Genomic DNA, 12,541 nt, shown 5'->3' with positions numbered 1-12,541 from the left:
AGTAATACACCTATTATAGTTAAGTACCTCACACAACCCCACTTCAAAACAACCAAACTATAGCTTTAATCTTTATCTGTAAGTAGCTAGAACTATCAAATGCTTGCAGGACAGTAACAAGTGCATTATTGCCTCTGAAACGTAGTAGAGGTTAAAGTTGTATAAAATGGAAGCACATGGGTTTGCCTTCTGGGCTTTCTGCCAGAAAGGGTTTATTTTAACCCAAACCACGATCTTTTCCTAAACCTAACAAAGTAGGTTTGTTGCCTAAACCTAAGGAGATTTCTGGCAGAAAGCCCTGAAGGCAAAATTCTCCCATATGCAAAATGGAAATACTCAAGTCAAGTACCTCAAGGTTGTAATACAGTACAGGTAAATGTACTTTCCACTAGGGATGGGTCAAGATTTTTGAATAGTCATTAAATTATAAAACAAAATGTAGTAGATTATGCGACTTGTCTTGTCTTAATAAATATATTTTCTCTTGTTGCACCTGGCAGTAACTTGACAGTAAAACGTGTGTGGTACGTTCAGTTCGGCTCTTTTCTGTTGGCGATTGCTGATTTATATTCGTACAGGTGTGTGTCTGACGCGGCGCCCCCTGTAGTTTCAGGCTGGGAGTCGACAGAAACAAAATATAATTCACCGAAACCATCTTATTTAGTCTTCCAGCTGTTCCAGCAATTTGGAGAAGACTGATCCAATAGCTCCCGGTGAATATCGAAAAGTATTTTAGCTTGAAATTCCCATTCCTCCTGCAAGAAACACACTCTACTTATCCGAGGAGGTGCTGTCGGGACACGCTCAAACATTACACAACACGGCGGGATCAGGGCACACACCTTCATCATCCTGCTCATTTCCACCCTGTCAAATTAACAGTGTGTTGTTAGGAGAGGGAGCAGCGTCGGGACGACGTTGGAGAGCCTGATTGAAGGGCTTCCGAGAATTCTCTGGCTTTGTTGTGCAGCTTCCCCGGCGCTGCAGCCGGAGGTAATGGCTTTAGCAGGGGCAGGTACACAAAGCTCCAGTGGCCACAAACCGGAGCTGGACAAACTTTACTGTTGACATCTGGAATTTCTTTCCTCCCCTTCCTTTTTTATTTTCTTCCTCCTCTCCTTCCTTTTTTCTCCTTTTTTGATTGAGGGCTGACTCACCCGGTTCAGGATCCATCATCGTAAAAGCGTCGGCCAGCTAAATATAGACATTTGTTTTCTTGTGACTCTTCTGGCACTGCATATTTTACCACACATGATATCATGCCCTCCTCTGCTGTTGGTTTGACCGCACACTGAACCCCTATAGGGTTTCACGTACACACAGCGTAATTACCATAATGGAGGCTGTCACTGGCAATTAATCTCACATCATACATACTTTGTGTCTTATCATACCCTCGTCTGCTGTGGCTTTGACAGAGCAGACTGAGCATTAACCCTAACATTACTCTGACTGAAACCGCAAAAATGTAGTGCTCACACATTGTCATTATAGAGTGGATAACGCCAGTGGCAATCCATAACATGCTTTGGTTTGTCTCAGCTAAATATGCTGCCCTTATTATTTCCATTGCAGTGATCATGCCTTTAATTCAGTATTTAAATACAGCTCATATCTCAGGATATAAGGATATTTTTTTAGCTGTAATCATGTAGAGTTGTGTGTGCTGCTGTTGTGGGTTGGAGTATGACTTCAGGCCTTTTTGTCTTATTGTTTGCGGTCTCTTTCTCATGTTTCTTAGCACCAATGTCAAAAATACTGTTTGTTTTCCTCTAAAAAATCCACACACTTCCAGTGAGAGGATGAGGAGCCAATCAGCTAAAAGGCTTCCAGCTATTCAAAATATATGGTAGCGGTGTAATCAAAAGTTATCTGAGGAAATACTACAGATTATATATATATATATATAGAAGGATAACAGTTAGTTGGTTGTAATTGATATGGTTAAAAGCTCCGGAAAAAGTTAGTAAGTGTACAGAAGTGTGTAAGTGTACCTTGACTTGGGATCAGTTGGTCAAAATGGAAATATAATTCCAGTTAGAAAGAAACAAAAATGATTTTTCACATAATTTACAAGGAGGTTTGGTTGGTATTGGTTGTAGGTTATTATCTTCTTCTATCTAACTTCACAATTTAGGTGAATGTATTTAGAAGGGATTCTATTTAATTACATATTTTATAGATTTTGAAGCCGCAGTTATCAATAACTAACAGATAAATCAACACTGAATTTGGGTATTCAAACCTCTGGTTCTAAAAAGTGAACTCCTTAAACCTGCATTCTTTCTACCAGCCAGCAGGGGGCGACTCCTCTGGTTGCTAAAAGAAGTCTGATTGTATAGAAGTCTATGAGAAAATGAGTCTACTTCTCACTTGATTTATTACCTCAGTAAGCATTGTAAACATGAGTTTATGGTCTCAATCGCTAGTTTCAAGTCTTCTTCAATACAGCATGATGGTCATTTAGTAAATTATGGTCCCATTTAGTGTCACATAGACCATAAAGCAGGGGATGCTTTAGGGCATAAAATCCAAGATGACGACGGCCAAAATGCCGAACTCGAGGCTTCAAAACCTTATCCCACCAACCAACGGGTGACTACGTCCACTTCTTATATACAGTCTATGATTCAAATGCGTTATGCTGCCAATAAAATGACTAAACTGGTAATCAATAATCAGGAAAGATAGTTGATTTGTAAATTTAATTTGGTCTACTGTGTTTTAACTACTAGAGTATTTAAGTGAAAGAAACCGAATATTCATACTTCTGTAGTGTATAAGATATATTATGTGCCTGGCATCCCAGAGGCCTCGGGGTTTAAAATGCTGACGCAACCTCCCTGATTCGAATCTGGACCTTTGTTGCGTGTCATCCTTCCTCTTTCCCCTAATTTCCTGTCCACTTTACTATTTGTTATCAAAATAAAGGCAGAAATGATTTGTACAAAAATGTATTTGCAGTAGACATTGAAAAAAAGGCTGCCACTTGAAGACACTTACAAATACTAACATTTCCTAATCAGCTTCGTCACAAAGACAGCAAAGCCATCATAAAATCATCTAGGTCATCTACATGACCTGGCAAATGTGCAACAGTTAGATATTGTCACCTTTTTTCCAGTAAATATGAATCATACAGAAAAGTTTCTGCAATATGTCTGCAACACATTAATAATGCATGTGTCAAACAGAAAGAGAAACAGTACTTAACCTTTTGTCAAACAGAAAGAGAAACAGTACTTAACCTGCAGTGTCAACCATTTGAACGCACGTACACACACAGACACATGCAACACCGTACACACGCATAGACAAAAAGCTCCTCAGAAAGGCAAACAGGATGCTGCTGTTCAGACAGGACTCTCCCTCTGTCATCCTCCTGCCTCCTTCCCTGTCTCCCTCCTCTTACAGGAACCACATGAGGAAAGATTTAAAAAAAACACACAACACAAATCACAACATCTTTACCTACGCCACCGCTGGTAAAATACATCACTGCCGCTAAAGGGAAGGGATGATGCACAGTATGTGCGGCTGCCTGTACACCCGTTAAGGTGATGTTCCTTTCCTTTTATTGTGTTTATGTCTGTGGATGTTTTGTGTGTGTGTGGTTGGAGGATGGATCCTCTGTGTGTTCTTGTATACGTGTATGAAAATGTTCTTTTACATGTTTAAAGGCAGGGTGGGCGATCTTGAGAAACTAGCTTTCCAATGAAAGTAACTAGCAGCATTAGCTGCTAATTAGCTCCAAAAGTCCCTAAATCTAGCGAAAAGACACCAAGTCAGCAACACTGACAGTCCGTCCCTCCAAAGCCACTCCCCCACCATTATAATTAGGAACATAAACATATCATAATGAACGTGAACGGTGAACATGGCTATTGTTAGTACACACAGCTGTCAAGTTAGCAGCTTGTGGAAGACTCCGGTGATGCATAATGAGTGCACGGAGGTAGGTTCCCCATCCAATCATTACATTCTGGCAGAATAAAATGATTGGATGGGTTTATTACAGTCCTGCGACAGACACTGATACCACATCTTTATCTTTTTTCTTTTTTTATTTGTCAGGGCATTTAACTCATTGATTGCTGTCGGGATGTCAAAAGAATTTCAACTAATATAACAAAAAGTGTTTCTAAAATCCTTGCCAACCCTGCCTTTAATGTTATGCTACAGGTTGTAGTGTAGTGTAGGGCTGCAACAACGAATCCATGAAATCCGATTATAAAAATAGTTGACAACGAATTTCATTGTTGATTTGTTGGATCTATGTTGTTGCACTCTGTGTCGCAGAACTAGCTACATCACTTCCAAAGAAACCCCCATTTGAATGGCGGAGGCGGAGAAAACTGTTCGACCAAAATAGAGCTGCCCCCTCTTAGTTGATTAATCGATTAGTTGGTTGTTTTGGTCGATTTGTCATTTTTTTTATGCTTTCTCATGACTTATGAGCACATCTCTGGTAAACAGAAGATTTAAAGTGGTGCTTTAGGGTCATTCTTTGTGGAGAAACTCAACAAAATCGTATTAGTGTTAGTTGACTAAGAATTTCTTTGGTTGAGGACAGCCTATGATTCATGTATGTGCGATGACCTAGATGATTTTATGACAAAAATCATCTATTTCTATAGTAAAAAAGTGTGTTAGCTGCAAATTTTGTAAAAATCAATCTTGCATGGTACGGGAGCACAACGATAATGAGAGCTGAAACAAAAACATGTTGGATCCATGGATGAAGCGGACTCAACAGAAGGGTAAGTTGCTACAAAATCATATTAATTATATGAGTTAAGACCTGTGGCATGTGTTGCGTTTTGAAGTGAGGAATCGTCATGGCAGGTAGTTCTTCTCGTTTATCTAATAGCTGATGTTTGCTCGCGATCCAGCTTGAATGGTCTGTTGAGTCAAATGTACTTCAACATTGCAGGTGTATTTAACTAGCTGGCTGATGTCGTTTGTAAAGCAGAGGTTGTATAGCTAACGCTAGTCTAACAAGCCAATTGACACTACCTGGTAGAGCTAATCAGTTTTGTTTCATTATGGCAATTTAATTTGCTGAAATGAGGTCTGAATGAGACACAGTCCTGTATGTACGTGTATTGTTTGGAGCATATCTGTTATATATTTATATTTGTAAAAGTTGTAGTGTCTTGTCTGTACTTGGCCTTTACTGTACATAAGCAATTTTTAAATAAAACATCAAGGCATGTATTGAGTTTTATGTAAATTGTTCTATTATGCATACTCATGCTGTCTTTCTCATTTCAGAAATAAACAACTCACCAGAGTGGCTACTTGATGGGGAATAAAGCAGCATGCACCATGCAGCAAGCAGCTGTTTGGACAGACAGTGTCCTAAACATGCTACACTTTATTGAAAACATGAGCATATATCTTTTGCACATGTTGTAAAGCAAACATTTAGGTCTGTTATTTGTGTTGATGTTGTCAGTTTGGAATAACTTCTTGTTTTTTTATGTCCATGCTCACATGTGTTCTTGCCGTCGTCTTCCTTGCGTGTGAACATCTCCGTTCCTCTGCACAGCTAAAACTCTCCACATTGAGCATCGGGGAGTTGGTGCCCCTGTGCCTCGGGAGGGTAAACCCCAAAGAGTCTGTTCAGTGATTGAGGAAATGTTTGGCTCAGTGAGTTTGCTCCCTTTTGAGGTGTTTGTTGGCCAAGGCTGATCCTGACAACCCTCCAGGGAGCGCGCTCAGTAGGCCTCTTCAAAGAGCCCCAGCTCCCAAAGCAGGAAGTCCAGCCCTGCGCTGCTTGGAAACAAGACGAGGCAGACAGGAAGGAAGGTAATCCATGAACACGCAATAGTGCTACTGTCCACACAGCAACACACACACACACACACACACACACACACGCACACGAGCATATCCGATCAGTGCCTCCTGACACCCACAAAAACATGGGTATTCCTTGGACCCCACAGACATTTAGCTTGATTTATCTTGTGTTTCGGGCTGTTAAATAGCCAAGGTGATCACCAGCAGCTCGGAGTAGATGATTCTGGTTTCCTGTAGTGCAGCTTTTCGCATGTGTGCGTGCAAATACTCTTAAAGATCACAGCTGAAAGCAGCTTCGCCGCATATTGCAGCCTCGTTGCCAGATTCCTACCTTCTAAAATAACCTGAAATGCGAATGAAATTTGGTCGGCACCATCAAACATGATGGATGGGAGGTTAGTGTTTGGAGCCAGATTGATTTATTTGTCTTTGGATAAAGTACAAAAGCACATCAGTTGCACATTATTGGAAGCAAGTGAATGTATCTGATTGTTCTTCATGGCAGTAATGCCGCATCCTGCTGCTAAGCTGTTGCACACAATACCTACCCTTCAGAAGAAGATTAATGACTAGCTTTTTATGGATGAATAAGACAAACAACCGGGATTTAAGGTTAAAAAAGTGCTTCTGTATTGAATGCATTTATATGGAAATTATATAAGCCACTAATCCAATCATTGTCTGACAGTTTGTCCTTAAGGAGATGAACTGACTTTCAGTGAGTGAGTGAGGGTTTGGGCTTATTTCAGCTGTTCCAACTGAAAACCACTAGAGAGCAGTCTTCAATTGATTTTCCATGGATGAAGTATTAACTCGGCCCACAGCTGAGTGAGAATGTGGCTGGAACTGAAGTCTGATGTTGTTGCCAATGAAATCAGTAGCCTGGCTTCCACAGTGAGACCCGGCTTGGCCCTGCTCATATTATACACTGTGTGGTAATATTGTGGCAGCAGGGAAATTAGTTTTTGTGGCGTGGTGTCGGTGAGGTAAAGATGAGCTGTTTTCATTATTGTAACATGACTCAACGTGGAAGCTGGAGACGTATAATATGAGACAAGACAACGTGTTTGGGGTCAGTTCATTGAGAAATTTCACTTATTAAGTGCAGTATAAGAAGAACAGTTCATTCTTAAAATCACCACATTTTGTCAGAGTATTTCACATATTTTTGTTTCATTGAAAAACTTTTACCGTTAAGAAAGTTAATACATTCCCTGCTGTTGTGTAAACATCTGATTTTTTAAATATTTCTATCTAAGTGGACTGTTGATTCATACTTAATAACATAACTGAGATGAAAGCTTCATTAGATGACAGTATCTTCCTTTATTTCCCTTATAAAAATCTTTTGAAATCCATTTTTTACCATTGGTGTCTTGGTGAAAGACCATTTTGATGAGTTGATTTCACAAAACTAAAACGGGCGTCTGTGTGTTTCACAACTTTTCCCAAAGGTTAAGACTGAAAGTAGGTTGAGAAATCGTCCATCAAAGACAAGTTGGACTATAGACAAGAACATGTCATGCTATATGTGGCTATAATCAATATTGTTATATTAACAATTGATCGCATGACTACTTTTATGTGATAGGTATTGCTCATAGTGATGAACCCACGGAGAGTTATCAGCATAGAAATAGAGTAGGAGTAGAACGGACATTGAACTGTTTTCCGTGGTGATTTGAAGAGTTGGGACTGTTAGACCCAGCACTACTGCTGGCCACCAGCCCGCTGTTCGACTCATCTTCTGTTACCAGTGTAGCGGAATTAGCAAGCTTGCTAAGCTCGCTGTTGTTATCACCCAACTCTGCAATTTCTATCAGATCAATGCAGCGTTTTAGTCTCTTTAAGCTCTTGGTTTTTCGTTTTACAGCCCGCAACTTTACGTATACTACTTAAACTGACCAGCTGATGGACGTTGTCTTTCTTAGACCTCCATGCTCTCGCTAGTGTTTACTTTTAAGATTGATCCAAAGCCCGGATTTTCCGTCAGATATATCGTGGCGTAAACTAGGTTTAACCTTGTAGGATAGACTCTGAAAATCTGACTGTGGAAAAAACGGTAAACAACTTCACAATGGGAGATGATGAGAGGCCAAAGCCTTAGAGAGCTATAATATTCCCTCACAATAGCAAGAAACTGTTGCCAACACCTGATTCCAATCATATGTGATCATATGTGATTATTAGCACCTGTGTGTTCCCCCTCCATTCCACCCACACACACACACACACACATATATAAATGCCGTAATACTAGCAGACAATGCATTTTCAGGCACAATCAGCAGATATTTTGCAGGTTATTCCTAGTATTGGTATAATATTGGAACAAAAATAGTTCCTATGATGGATCTGTCAGTCAGTCAGACATCCGGAGATTTTCTAATAATCTGTGAGCCAAGTCTTTGCAACAGAACTATTAGTAAAAATGCTGAAAGCTGTACTGTTGTGGCCAGGAATTACATTGCTTTAGAGAATGCTCATTATGTGGTGCTTTCTAATGTAACCACACCATTTGTTAATCAATTAACACCAATTTAATTTGCTGGCTTGGCTGACTTTTTCAAGCAGAGGACATAAACACTATCCTACTTTTTTTTATTTTGACAAGTTTTCACAGTCAGAAGTTCTGGCAGCTTCCTTCTCTTTTGGCTACGCAGCCTTTAAAATCCAGTCCATTTGTCAGAGCAGCAGTCTATCACTTCGCCAACTCTGCTAACAACTTTAGGTAAAGCTGTTGGCAAACTAAAGAATACAATACACACCATCCATCTCACCCACATCTCTCAATGCCTGAAGCTGTTTATACAGTCTATTGTGCGTTATAAATTGTTATTGAATCAGGTTGAGCATGAATAACCACTTCCAGCTATTCCTGTCTTTTTCTTTGTTTACAGTAGACTTCATGAAAGACAGTTTCTAAAGAAAATAAGGAATATGGTCACATAAACATGTCACTGTAAGATATAATTACAAGTTGTACATTATAGTTTTGTGTTTACATTAATACATTATTTCGCTCAAATGCACGTTTACTTTCAAGATTAAGGTTTTACATGCCAAACCTGCAATGAGCTCATAAAATATGATGCAATGAGTGTAAACTAGAGGGCATTTGTAGAACAGCTACAACATTAAAGGACCAGTGTGTAACAATTAGGGGGATCTATTGGCAGAATTGGTGTATAATATTAAGTGTGTTTTCTTTAGTGTATAATCACCGTAAAATAAGAATTGCTGTGTTTTCGTTACGGATGTATAACGAGAACTGGATACAGCGTTGTAGGCGAGCTCCCGTTCATTCCTATGAGAGTTACTCAGTGGCGCATGAAGCCAAAATGGCCTGACTGCCGAGTGATAAAGTACCCGGATCATTTGGCGATCTTGCGCATCCATTGGGCCCATAGAGCAGGAGCAGTAGCCTCCCAGCTTTCGCTCCAGCCGCGGTCTGGGTCTCATTTACATGAATGGAGGAAGGAAAATAACTCTGGATTCGGCTATTAGTGCATTTCACAACTTTTAGGACCTAATGATTTAAATAACGGCTATTCAAGAGTTCATACAGGGAAGTTAATTTACCTCAACAAAAAAAATACCCGTTGAGTTACAGACGTCTCTTTCCCAACATAAATCTATGGGGAAAAGTATTTTTGGGCCCAATGGCATCACGTGACGGACACGGAAGTTGTAGTACCGCCGTTTGGCCACTACGAAAACTTTCATCAAAGCCTGGCGCTCTTCCTGGGGGCTTGGTCCTCTCCACAGAGTCTGCCATGTTGCACTGCCATGTTTCAACAGTAGCCCAGGACAGCATAGGCTGGCGTCGATAGCGTTACTCGCTCCCGTCGCCGCCACTCTCTCTCTCTTGCTTCACCAGAGGGCCATTCGCGTTTTCACGTCGGCCACCGTAGATCTTCTACGTGCTTGGCACACGGAAGAGGCTTCAAGCTTCAGTTGGTTGCAATCTCAACCTCACCGCTAGACACTGCCAGATCCTACACACTGCACCTTTAAGATACTGATGGTGTGAGACATTATGCATTGATAAAACTATGAATGAGTACTTTGACGCGTTAGGATTTTACTGCATGTACTTTCAGATTTTTAACTGAGCAAAAGATTGAATGCTGTGGCTTGATCATCTATCTTCTGATACTCAAGTAGAGTCGTACTTTTTCATGCTCTGGTTGCACAGAAGCTGCTCTGATTCGGTTCTTGGCTGCACCAGCAGGAGTGAAAGAAACCAGCAGTCGTGTTTATTGGCTCCTATCTGTCTGTCAGCTGGGCAACAGATACTATCTCAGTGGCACAAATGTGGAGTGAGTTATCCAAACATGAGGCTACAGAGTCCCTAGAAGCATTTCACTGAATCTTGGAAATAAACATTTGCTTATTATGTTGCATTTAGTTTAAAAAGCCTCTTTGCTTTGCTGTCCTCCTTATTGTTCCTGCTCTCTTTTTCCCATCCCTCCTTCTCATACTCACCCCCTCCCCCCGCTCGTCCCCAAAACAGTAGCAGAGATAAGAGGCTCTCACAGTCCAGTAAGACCCAGGTGAACGTGGGGTCACAGGGGGTCACGCTGTCAAACACAGGAGACTGATGGAGGGCTCTAATCCTGCCAGTGTCACGAAGATGGATCAGATGAAAACACACACACTTACACTCACACGGTCACACTAGCACGTCATGCACATATATATTTGGAAGCATGAAGACGTGCACATAAAACAACACAGTTTACAAAACTTAAACATGTGCACATATATACAATCTAAATTTTTCTTCATACTACTTACTCTGACTTTCTCACTCTCACACACAAACACACTCTCTCTCACACACACACACACACACACACACACACACACACACACAGTCAGTGCTAGACTGACAGAAACAGGTTGTCGGCAGGGTGAGGGGAGATGTGACTCATGTCCAGCTCATTTATCTGCAATCCGTGGTGTGTATGACTGAGAAAGAGTTCACACACTCCCAAGTTTCTAACACAAACACTCTTACAGTTTTACAAACACAGCAGCCCTGTCTCCCAAAAACTATGTTCCCATACAACTAAACTGTGTTCTCTGTTAAGTTTGGAAGGAAATTGTATTTTGTAGCAGATTACGTTTGTCTTTGACGTATCACAAATACGACTGTAATGATAGACCGCGGAAGGCCGCAGCGAGTGACGTAGTACAACGAGTGACGCGCAGAGCAGGTGACGTAGTATATCTAGCAACCGTCGAATGAAAGTTACGTGGTATAATAACAGGTATAACAAGCGAGAAGGTCTACTAGGTACGTGGTGGTTGGGTCAAACAAACACAGGACTTTCCCCAAGAGACCGCTGTTTGTGTCCCGGAAACTAAAAGCTTACGTAGTCATTTTAAGCCGAACCCTGACGTTATTAACGCAAAATCGTTTTTAACGCCACTAATTTCTTTAACGCATTAATGCAGTGGATCTTTCAGAGGTTGTAGCGGGCTCAGTTTTAAAGTGGAGAGTGAAGATACTGGTATCATATGAAACTAGAAAACCTACAACCATGTCATACCAGCTTGTCGTGAAGGAGGCTAAATAACGCTCCAAACTTGCACGAATTTTTGGCGAGGAAAAACTGTCATGGCCATTTTCAAAGGAGTCCCTTGACCTCTGACCTCCAGATATGTGAATGTAAATGGGTTCTCTGGGAACCACGAGTCTCGTCTTTACAGACATGCCCACTTTATGATAATCACATGCAGTTTGGGGCAAGTCATAGTCAAGTCAGCACACTGACACACTGACAGCTGTTGTTGCCTGTTGGGCTGCAGTTTGCCATGTTATGATTTGAACGTATTGTTTTATGCTAAATGCAGTACCTGTGAGGGTTTCTGGACAATATCTGTCATTGTTTTGTGTTGTTAATTGATTTCCAATAATAAATATATACATACATTTGCATAAAGCAGCAAAAATATACTTGACTTATCTCCCTTTAAGGTACATTTTGAACAAAAATGTGCAATTAATTTGCGATCAGTCACGATTAATCATGGACAATCATGCGATTTATGGCGATGTGACAGCCTTAAGAAATACACATAAAAGATAAGATAAGACATACTGTATTTTCCACAAGGGGGAATTTTGCTTGTGCAATAGTACTGCACACAGCACAGTATTCTTAAATAGTGTGAAGGGATGGATATTCTTTCTTTCCCATCACTTTCATTTCAACACCCATTACCTCTTTCAGTGAGATACACTGACGTATATTTTCACAGCACACAGCACACACACACACACACACACACAGACACACTCTAATTTATACTGACACACAGATGGCCCCTGCTTTGACCACAAATGCAGTGTAACCTCTGCTCCCTGCGGTGCGGCCAGAGCTCAGACTGCCAGTAAAAGCGAGGGATGCTTCATGGCTCAACAATTCGCTGGGTAAATGGAAAGGGTTTTGGTGTGTGACCTCAAACACTCTGCTTTCTGACTCTCTTTCTCTATCTGACTTTCTCTGTTTTCTTTCATTTCTGTCCCCTTCTAGTGTTGTTGGCTTTCACTTCATCTGAATTTTTCTCTTGGCTTCTTTTTTACTTTCATTCACCTTCGGGGTAGTGGATGTTCAGACTTTTTTATTATTATTTCTCTCTTTTTCTTGAATGATTTTGTGGCAACTGAATGCAAGAAAGAGGGTCAGCGATACAGTCATGTCAGCTGCTTTTTAGCCAATTTTTC

Source organism: Sebastes umbrosus, chromosome 20 (assembly GCF_015220745.1).
Source record: "Sebastes umbrosus isolate fSebUmb1 chromosome 20, fSebUmb1.pri, whole genome shotgun sequence".
NCBI classification, from domain to species: Eukaryota; Metazoa; Chordata; class Actinopteri; order Perciformes; family Sebastidae; genus Sebastes; species Sebastes umbrosus.
The sequence above is the reverse complement of the archived record's forward strand: the minus strand, read 5'-3'. Positions refer to the sequence as shown.